The sequence below is a fragment of the Crocodylus porosus genome, unplaced genomic scaffold, assembly GCF_001723895.1.
Source record: "Crocodylus porosus isolate Cpor-Errol unplaced genomic scaffold, CroPor_comp1, whole genome shotgun sequence".
NCBI classification, from domain to species: Eukaryota; Metazoa; Chordata; order Crocodylia; family Crocodylidae; genus Crocodylus; species Crocodylus porosus.
Genome location: NW_017728907.1, coordinates 30,488,758 through 30,499,568, shown reverse-complemented (window position 1 = coordinate 30,499,568; position 10,811 = coordinate 30,488,758). Strand labels below are relative to the sequence as shown.

General features: G+C 45.0%; 1 long non-coding RNA gene across 1 annotated transcript in view; it reads left to right on the top strand.

The window, feature by feature from the left end:
* LOC109307625 overlaps nucleotides 1–5,568 on the top strand; it is a 12,411-nt gene extending 6,843 nt beyond the window's left edge. Inside the window, exon 3 of the long non-coding RNA XR_002100321.1 lies at nucleotides 5,558–5,568. This is a non-coding gene — a long non-coding RNA (uncharacterized LOC109307625). The remainder of the gene's footprint in view (nucleotides 1–5,557) is intronic.
* Nucleotides 5,569–10,811: the final 5,243 nt, after the last annotated feature.

The following is a 10,811-nucleotide window of genomic DNA, read 5'->3' as shown; positions in this document are numbered from 1 at the left end:
GTAGTAGACTCCCACCATTAAGTCCCTTTCCCCTCGACTGCCTTGTACTCTAACCCAAAGCACTTCAGAGTGCCCCTCCCCTGACTCCTTGCTAATTGACGAGGATGTGTATTCCTCCTTAATATAGAGTGTCACACCCCCACCTCTCTTTCCTATCCTGTCCCTCCTGTATAGCCTATAGCCCTTGACACTCACCACCCAATCATGTGTTGAGTCCCACCACATTTCTGTGATCCCCACTATGTCCGGGCTGGTGTTTCTTTAGCTTTATCTACATACAGTCATACATAGAAGACTTATTCATCAGGCACACTGTGATATGTTATTGAAACTTAATTTTTTTAAGTTGCATCAGTTTCTTTTTTTTCTAGGATCTCAACTAAATATTAGATGTGAAGTGCGTCACATAAAGTACACCATTATTTCTGAAATGTCACAATTTTACTTTCCTTGTCTATGATTTTTCTCCTAATATATTGATAGTTCAGCTACCCTGCTGTTCTCTGAGGGCTGAGGGAGTGAATGATGGTGTGTCAGATAAAGAGCAAGTATTTGAAGAATATACAGTGTCAAGAAAGTTCAGAGCAGTTTTCATTTTGTTACACTTATTTTATAGCCATCATTAAATAATTAAATATTGTAGTCAGCTATGGGACAAACTATGGCAATTTTCTGCGTACTTAAGATAAAGCACTATGGCAGTAAAAACAATTCATTACTCCTGAAAAGCTTTCATTTGTAAACTTGTAGCTATTGTATTATTTTATGCACCTTTTATGCACCTTTCTTATGATGACTACCACAGAACAACTTTCTGAAGCTGAAATATCAGTTCTAGGTACCAGGACCTGTATCAAGGTGGTATGACTGAAATACCATATTTTTTAGGTGTAACCTGTGAAAACTACCAATGTTTTCTGAAACTGAAGAGCTCCAATGTGGAAAACAACCAGTGTATACTTTTAATGTAATATATTTAGAAACCTCTGGTAATTGGTAAGAGAAATAAGGAAGAAAAACAGAGGATAAAAACTACAGCAAAACCACCACCTCATATATAGAACACAGAACTAGTGACCTTTATGGCTTCTTGATCCTGGGGCTTTAGGGCAGTTACCATGTGTGTCAGACTATGGCTTTACTGTAATACTTCTGGTTCAAATTTCTTCATCTTATAATAATGTTGCATGCCTCAGTTTCCCTGAATAACTTGAACAGGAGAGGAAGAAGGCATTAAGTGGGACTGAAATTGGAGCTGCCTGCCTACATGCACTTCCAGCAACAAAGAATTGAATGGCATCCTTGACACCTCAGGTGAGCCTTGACAAACGTCCCTTGACAGGCACATCCCACTGGCTTGGAGGTGTCAAGGGAAGGAAGGAGTTAAATAAGAAACAAGGGATGGAACAAGCGAAAAGAAGGGTGTTGTCCTGAGTGCTTGGGAGATGAGAGAAGGAACAGCTGAGCTAACTTTGGGGTGCTTGGAGCTGCGTGAACTAGATTGGGAATAGCGGGATTGCTTAACCCTTTGCAAGGGCCAAGAATTTCTTCATGTGCTGCCTTTGCCCAGTAAAGGCCCTTTGTTGAAAAGGAGCCATCAGCTCTGCTGCTTGGGATTTCACGTGCATTTCTTTCCCCTTTAAGAGACAAAATCCTCGTCTCGGGGTGAACTGGATTGCAGATCCCTGAGGAAAGCTGATGGGTAACCAGGGAGGGTCAGGGCCCAAATAACCATGTCTTGGAGACATACAGAGCCAGAGCTCACCCCACCCTAAAAAACTATGCCTGGGCTGGCTTCATGGGGTACTCAGAGAGGCCAGACAAAGTCAGGGGTTCCAAGCAAATGCTTCTCTGGGGGAATCTGTGATACCACGATCCACAGGAAATGTTTCTGACAGCCAGGTGCCAACTGTGCCCAGTTATATTCTAGATACACCTTTTCCCTGCTCATGTCTGTCATGCTGGGCTACAGCAGTGGTTGTAAGGCACCAGAGATTTGACAATGCAGGGGGGAATTCTCCACTAATTAAGGCAAATGTGGGATTGCTTTTCCTTACTGCATTAGCACCAATCATATTTAATGTGTTGCATGACTACACTATTTGTTTTTTCTGTTTCTGTATTTTCAGACTTTGAAAGAAAAATCATCTTGGTTAAAATGCCTTGTATGTTTTTGATCACAGTAAAAATTAACTACGATATTAAAGAAATATGGGACTATAAAACAACCATCTGAGAAAAAACAATCTTAAATGGTCAGAGACAGCACAGACACCTCCCTCAGAGCATGCTGCATCCAAAACTAAACAAAATGGTGGCTGGTTTTGCAGCAGGCAGAGAATGCCTCTACATTAAAAGGTACAGTACCCTGAACAAAAACATTTCCTTGCAGTTAATAGAGGTGTTCTACATTCTGATCTCAGGTACAACCAGTGTAAAATAGGAGTAACTTCACTAAAATTAACCTAATTGCACTACTTTAAAACCTACGTGAATTCTGACTTAGCCTCTAAGATACCAAAAAAAAATGGAAGGCAAATCAAGCATCTAACAAAAAAGATGGTAATTCAGTCTTTATGGGGTTTGATAACGGCTTAGGAAGAAGGTGCAGTGACTTAAATAAGAAATGTGAATGCTCAGCAACTGACAGGATTAGCAGCATCCCATAAACTCAAGATTTCTTTGAGTATAATTTTATTTGGTAGTGACCTGTGTTTTGGAACTAAATGAAAGCTAAATTAAGAATAACTCCAGAGAACTCACTATGTTCCATTGTCTATGCACAAAAAGTGGAACTTTACAGTACAAGACAAAAGCAATATAGTAGCATGAATTGTCCATGCACATATCTATTTCCAGAGATATCAAGGACCTGATTCTCACCATTGTCTTCTAGAGGATATAAGTAATTTCACCTCATCTACACTCTCACAGCAGTATAGAGGGAACCTAGTATGAGTGCAGATTAGGCCCCCCATGTCTGTAGAGGTGATAGCTTGCCCTGAATCGTGTGCAAATATTATTGGTTAACACCTAAATATTAAATAGTGTTTGACCTGCTATAATGATAAAATAATTTAAGTTCAGTAAACTCTGATGATGCCCCATCATGTTTTTAAGAGGTTGGTCATCTTAAGGATCTATGGAAGGGCTTTTAATCAATACAATATAGATGATACAGAACATGAAGGATACTGGGTCAGGTTGTGAGTCAGGGATAACATAGAGCAAATACAAATCAGATAAGCAAGTATGAGCGTCTTGACTTTTCAATTCTTACATGTCAAATTAGTACAGTAGTTTAGGTCCTTATGATGCATCTAAACTCTCTGAGGCTCTTGACCTTTTGGTCCCTTACCCTCCCTGGTTCTATGTGGCCTTGACTCAGGGAGCTATTATCCAGTAACGTTCATGAAAGAAGGACTTCGCCTCGTGCTGAGGAGACCCAATGCAGCCCCAGGTCCTCACAGGGGTTAAGGAGCTCACTGCTTGGGTACTGGCCCACTTTGGGGGATCCTCCCCCTCAGGAGTTTCCCCCAGCCTGGGTTCCCCAGCCCAGGCAGCCCTGGGAAGCTGAGGAGAATCCCACCCCCTTCCCAGCTGCTGATTGCTTCAGCTGTGGCCATAGGAGGGCGAGAGAAGTCCTCCCAGCTGGATGCCTGTCCATGCAGCCCAGCATGAGGTACCCGGGAGCCCCTGCCTTGGGGGGCTTCCCCTCACCCCAGCCCTGGGTTTCCCAGCCCCAGGGAGCTGAGGGGAATTCTCCGCCTCCCCCCCCCCACCGCCCTGACCACACAGCTGCTTGCCTTAGCTGCTGCAAGTCCCAGGGGTAGCCCAGGACAGCCTCATGGAGCAGAGGGAAACTCTTTCACTCCCCTGAAACTGGTTTTGCCTCAGATTTGCAGCAGGTGAAGCAAAACCAGCTGCAGAGGAGCAGGAAAATTTCCCTCCACTCCCTGAGGCTGCCTGAGACTCACAGTGGCTAAGACAAGTGGCTCTGGAGTTTGGGAGGGGACGAAATCCCTTCAGCTTCCTGGGGCTGCCCCAGGCTGGGGGGCCCTAAGCAGAGGTGAGGGGAAGACCTCCAAGGCAAGGGCTCCCTGGTTCCCCCATGCTGAGCTGCATGGACAGGCACCCAGCTCGGAGGACTGCTTCTCCCTCCCTCCTGTAGCAGCCCCTGAAGCAATCAGCAGCTGGGAAGGGGAAGAGGAAGGGGGGGCAGAGGGAGGGCTGCCAAGTGTCGAAACCCTCCCACCACAGGGGCTTTTCCTCCTCCCACGTGCTGTGTAGACCCTGGCTACAGGGGTTTGCAGATCCATTGGCAATGTGTAGGGGGTGCACACAGGTGCATGTGCACCCCATGAGTGTGGCGGTGCACCCCTTGTGGAGAGGCACCATCGACACTGCTGGCAGTGCCTGTGGGCAGTTGCTGTTTGCCACCCCCCCGCCAACATCACCGCCAGCATCTGTAGGTGGTCCGCAATCACTACTGGCCACGCCGACACTGCTGGCGGCATCTGCAGGTGGTCACATACCGCCAGTTGGTGCTCACCACCCCCTCCCCACCAACAGCACTGTGGCTGCCTGCGGGAGCTTCCTGCTTGCCGCCACCATACTCCTGCTGCCAACAGTGCTGCCACTGCCTGTGGGAGCTTGCTGTGCCTCCTCTCCCCTCAGTCTCTGGCAAAGGTCTGGTCTGTCAGGTCTGTTCCCTGGGCCTCTCTGCCCCTCCTTTCCCTATGGGCTGACAGATGCAGACAGGAAGCAGGCTAAAGAGCAGAGAGACGAAGCAGTCCCTGCTCCACTGGAGCAGACAACCTAGCCAGGGGCTGCAAAGCATCCTTGGATGCTGGGTGACTGTGAGTTAACTTGAACCAAGAAGGGATCTGGAACAAAAGTTCCATAAACCAGTTTGACCTTCATCAGTTAAGTCTGATACTACCTCCAACCAGGTTTATCTTAAACTGGTTTTGGCCATTTTGAAAGTGGTTTATGTGCACTGCGCTTCTGTTGTGTTACAGGTTAAACCAGTATCCAGTCATTTAAACCAGTTTATGTGTAACTTCTATCCATAGCCCTGTTGTCCTCTGTAATCTCCTGGGTGTTAAGCATCTCACCTTTGTTGATGACCCTGGCTTCCTGTGATCAGGAACCCGATAAAGAATCTCTTGCATTCAAAACCTTGTCTAACTTCATCCCAACTACATAGTTGGTCCAATAGCAGATATTACCCTTAGGCATTGTTATCTTTCTTGTTATGTCAATGCAGTCATTCAAGACTGTTGGTGTTAAAGGTCCATCTTGTCTCCTCTTGCATGTCCTTCATGTAGACAGCTCTGGCAACCTGGCACTTAACCCTTCATTCTCTGTGAACAGGCTAATAAGGTAAACCAAGTCACATAATATTATAAGAACGTGAATGCAATTAGCACAGAAATATCACAGTAAAACCCATAATCTGTCACAACAACCATCTTGTTAAGGAATGAGAAAATCAACCATGAGGATAAGGAACAAGAAAATCAATTTTATTTGATACTAACCACGTTTACACAAGACACTGACTGTGCAGTTGTTACTGCCCAGTCATTCAGTACTTGCATGCATAAACACTAAATGATTGCACAGTAACTGGCATTACTGCGTAATAGTGCCCTAAACAGCTTTTTGGTGATGCTGGCTAACCAGTAGCTTGTTACTATTGCACAATAGCGTTGCATAATGCTTTGTGCTATGTGATACTACTGCGCAGTAGTAAGAAGGTACTGTGTAGTCAGCATTTCATGTAGATGCAGCAACTGTAACTTATTCCCAAGTCAAATCTTGCCTCACAGATTAGTCAGGCTGGACGTGAAAGGTGGTTCTGTTATAATAATGGTGGTGAGGGGAGAGGGGAATATTCCTTAAGAGCAACAGTGGCCTATTCTGGAGTGCTAATCTACCTCCTTTATTCACAATAAATATTTACTGCCAATGGAGAGTAACAATGGAAGGTTGTATAGAGGTATAGCTAGCTATGTCACTGTCTTGGGTGAAGTGAGGGTGAGACAATGGGGTTGTAGTGTGCTAAGCTCCAGAGAGCAATGGGTACAGAGTTGGGAAGGCAGAGTCTTACCTACTGTAGCACACATTCACCACACTCTGGTTGCTGCAGATGCTGCAAGACAGGCTTCTCACACACCAGAGTGTTCTCTGCAGCATTGATTGATGCATCATGGGCTTCCTGGGGGCTGTCATTCTGGCACCCCATCTAAATTGGCTCCCAATATTGGTGTTTCACTTGCCCACCCAAAGTAATACATGAATAAGCACTGCCCAATGATGTCTTGAGAAGGCAACCCATGAAAATTTGTTTTCAAAGTACATAGTGGCATAACCACTTCCAGGCAAAACTATTCCTATGCAAGAAAGCATTTGTCCCTAAGCCAACTTATGGCCTCTGAGTCTCTCTGTGATTACAGAGGAAAACATGGATTTTGTCCCTAAACTGCATCATTTCAAGGCATTTCCATTCTAACTACCCAACAGAAATAAGGTGCTGTGGCTTAAATACTGGCACTATCTATAATAATAATAGTCTTATTCTCTTTGTCCGGAGCACTCTGGTTGTCTTGTCAGCCAATCACAATACTTACTGAAACATTCTGTCTGTGTGGAGCACTCTGATAGGTTAAGCATGTTATTATTATAAATCCTGTGGCATTTCAAACAGATATGCAGGCAAGTTAGAGCTGGAATGAAGTACCAGGGCCCCACACCGTGAAGTACGCAGGCTTCGCCAAAGGATAAAAAAAAGCAGTGAGGGGGCTGATCTTTTTTTCCCCGCAGAGCCTCCCTGCCTCTCCTGCATCCCAGTGGCCAGCTGTTAGTAGGCCCTGAGCTGTGGGGGCCTCAGTCCTTCCCTCCATGCTGGCAGCACCCCCAGGACTGCCCAAGTAGGTTGCTAGTGGGTGGATGCTGCCTGGAGGGCTCCACCATTGCAGAAGGAATCACCAGGGTCCCATGCAGCTACAGGTCTGCATGACATACCACCAGCAAGCTCTCCATCCATGGGAGATGCAAGAAGGCTCCAGGAGGGAAAAAATAAAAGATTAAGCCCTTCAATCCATATTTTTTTTTCTCTTCGGCAGAGCCTGCCCACACAAGCTACCACTGGATTGCATAGCCCCTGAGCTGCGGGGCAGCCTAGTACTTCCCTCCGCAGTGGTGGCACCCCTCGGGGCCACCCAGGCAGGGTGCTAGCTGTGCAGGTGCAGCCCTAGCTCACAGGCAGCACTCACCAGATCCAATGGTGCACAGGGCACTGGAAGCCCAGGTGTGACTGGGGAAGCTGAAGCTTGGTGGGTTTCCAGAACCATCCCCACTGCCTTCCCGCTGACTGGGACCACCTGGGAACAGGCTGGCTGCCCCAGAAAGGTGGCAGGAGGATGGTTGGGTGTGCTGGCAGCCAGAGAAGGTGGCAGGGACAGTGCATAGGGCACAGAAAGCCCACAAAGCCCAAGCTTCCCTGAGCATGCCTGGGCACCATGCTCTGTCCTTGCTGCCTTCTCTGGGCCTTTGTGCACGTAAGGAATATCACTGTAATTTGTTACATAGCAAACTAAAATACATTAAAATACATAAATTAAAAAAGTAATTTAAATCAAAATATGCCACCGAATGTGTACACTGTTACAAAATGTAATTGTAACATGCTGCCGAATGTGTATACTATTACATAATTAAATCATTAAAAAGGACAATTAAACCACTAAAAGGGGCAATTTCCTCTTGTGTACCAGCCCTTAGTCAGGTGTACAAGGTCTCTCTTATTCTATGACTAAAAACAAGTCACAAGGTTTGACAAAATATTTAATATTCCTAAGCCAGAGTTTACACATAGACAACTTTATGTAACCTTTTGCAGGGCAAGAAGTTTTGATTCCCTTAAAATATTTGGTCAAAGGATAAATAAAAATCCTGTATTTAAAGTGTAGCAGGATGGCACCCTAGGGTCGCCGTGCACTCCCCTAAGGGTAACCTTAGTACTGTGCCGAGTGTTCTCTAAGCACTTTTGGAATCTTGACCACCACGTCTTTGATCTTATATATTTATTGTAGGGAGGCTGCCCTTCGTCCCCTTGGCTACAGATTTCCTGCTATGTGCCGGACCCGCCTCAGTCTCCCTGGCACTTGGGCACTCTATAGCCCTGCCTTGCTCTGTGCCCTGTTGATGCTCTGTCCCTTCACAGTCTAGTCTCGCTCAGGCTCTCTGTAGCCCCACCTCATGCTGCACCTCACAGTGCTCAACATTGGTCGCTGTCCCCCTCTCTCTGGGGCTTCTCGCTGCCCACTCTCTGGGCTTCTCATGGCCCACTCTCTGGGCTTCCTGCTACCCGCTGTCTGGGGCTTCTCGCCCACCCCGAGCCTCACTGGTGCTCTGGTTCTCCACGACCTTGTTTGTTCTGCCTTCCGGGGTACTCGGAGTCAGCCCTGTCCCGCGCCTTTTCCTGGTGCTCGGGGATGGCAGTCTGTGAGGCACACTACCTCTGCTGTACCCTTTTGGCTTAATGGTCACTGCTTCCTGTGCTGAAGCTTCAAGGTTACTGCCCCCTTTTTAGGCTTCTCAGCAGTGCTGCCCCTCTCTCTCTGGAGCCCCACCCTCTGACATGGTCCCCCTATGAGGCCTCCTCCATCCCCTGATAGCCTCTCCCGATCCTCCAGTGTAACAAGATCCAAACACAAGCCTGTCAGTGAATAACACAAATCTATGCCTCATGGCTAAGACGTCCTCCGAACCACACCACAGGCGTTCCATCTCTTACCCATGTCCCTAGCTACTCACCCATCCAGACCTTTTCTTTTCACTCATTCAAGGCCGAGATCCTTCCTCCTTGACTGCCAGCCCTGCCCCCCCGGGCCTTTGGCCTATGATTTATATTGGAGCCAGGCCCTGCCCCTTTTGGTCAGCTGACCTCAGTCAGCTGACCAGACAGGTGTGTGTCCTTAGCTCCCTCTGGTATCCCCTAGCAACCAGCACCTGAGCCGTTATTCCAGCTCTCCAAGTAGCAGGCACGTTGGTGCCCTGCTACACAAAGAAATATTTTTCCAATAAAAATTTAATCGCAAATGTTTTGAGAGTTTCAGCTAGTTTGCAATATTATCTAATCGGTGTAAATCATTGGATTTTTGCCTTGAAATTTTCACTTTACTTTATAAAAAACGGTTCTTGAACATTATGTAACTTTGTTTAGTTTTATAATTTTAAAAAAAAATCTATTCATGATGCAGGAATGATATCTTCTGATGTTCCAAACTTTCAGAAGTAGAATGTGCTGTGGAAAAAGTTGCTACACAGCAGGGGAAAGAGTATTTCACATTCTTCCTTGTTCTTGCATGACAATTTCAAGAGTCTTTATGGAATATTAAATAGAACAAAGGAACCACTGTTTCCAGCAGGCTAAAAGAGTGTATCATTTTAATAACATGTTTTTAGGATGTCTTTCCTGAGAAGGAACCAAGTGCAATGCAGGTTAAATGAGATTTTTCACCCACATTTTCTTTCATCAATCCTGATTTTGATATTTTTTAATTTTACCCTCTTATTTGCATTTGACAACCCCCTTCCTCAGATTGCCATCTTCCTACTCCCAACCCTCCTCCACTTCTCATAATTATTGTTCCTTTATTTTAGAATTTGTCCTTTTGTCCTTTGATCCACTTATTGACTTTTCTCTCTGATCCTTTATTTGTGTCTTCCCTGTGAGCCTTTCTATCCTTTTATCAACTAATGCCCCATACTTTCACACTAATTTTTCTCTAAACAATAGCTCTCCAGTTCCTTTTGTAGCTATAGAGCTGTTATGAATATTAATAGCTTCCTGCTAGTGCTATTATTTGTGGGAGAGAATGCTGATCTTTGATCTGTGGCTTTTCCTTGACTATGTGAGTATGTCTGCAGTTAGGGGCTGGGTCCTTTTGTATCTTTTTTTCACAAAATTCCTTTCCTCATTCCCATCTTTTCTTTTTATTACTAAGCTGAAAACTCAGGAGGACCTTTAAGTATTTTTCTTTATTAAGTAATTGTTCTTGTACTGGTGTAGTATATGGTGATTTCTGCCCTTATTGCCTACTATTTCTGTACATTCCCTAAAGGCAGCAAGCCATTCAGGTAGTAGTCTGTAATTTGTTTTGTATTGTGGAATTCCTGCCATGCTTATATGTATTTAGACCACAGGCAAACCAATAAAGTTGTCATAGAAACAAAGCATTTCATGAATAAATCAATTCATAACAAACTTGTAAACTTCAAAGAACCCACTCTGCTTTAACAACACATGCATTATATATACAAACTAATCATGTTTGTAGTGAACAATGTACACATTCTACACATGTCCATTTGTTTTGTCCTTTTAGGTATCTTTTAAATATTCTTTAATGCTTTTCTTTGCTATGTATGTCTCTGCTGTATGGAGGGATAGAAGTGGTAGCTTGAATGATAATATAGCAGCAGGAATTTTTTATTTCTTTTTTGATTTATAAGTTGAAGGGTTCAAAGCTCCAACAATAAACTCAGAAATCCTGTCCTACAAGCCAGTGTGACTAGATGTATTAGTGTAGTAATTTTTTCTAATCATGGCCAACTTGGAAAGACTTTATCCACTGATCGTCTAAGTAGAAAAAAGCACATACTTGGCAGAAGCACGATAATAGAAATGTGAAAACCTGTAGAGGGGGGTTAATAGCACATGCCAAGGTGCAGAGGCTGGGAAAATTCCATCTTCATTTACTCCAACACAATCTCATCAAACTACATGCAGTCCTCCAGGT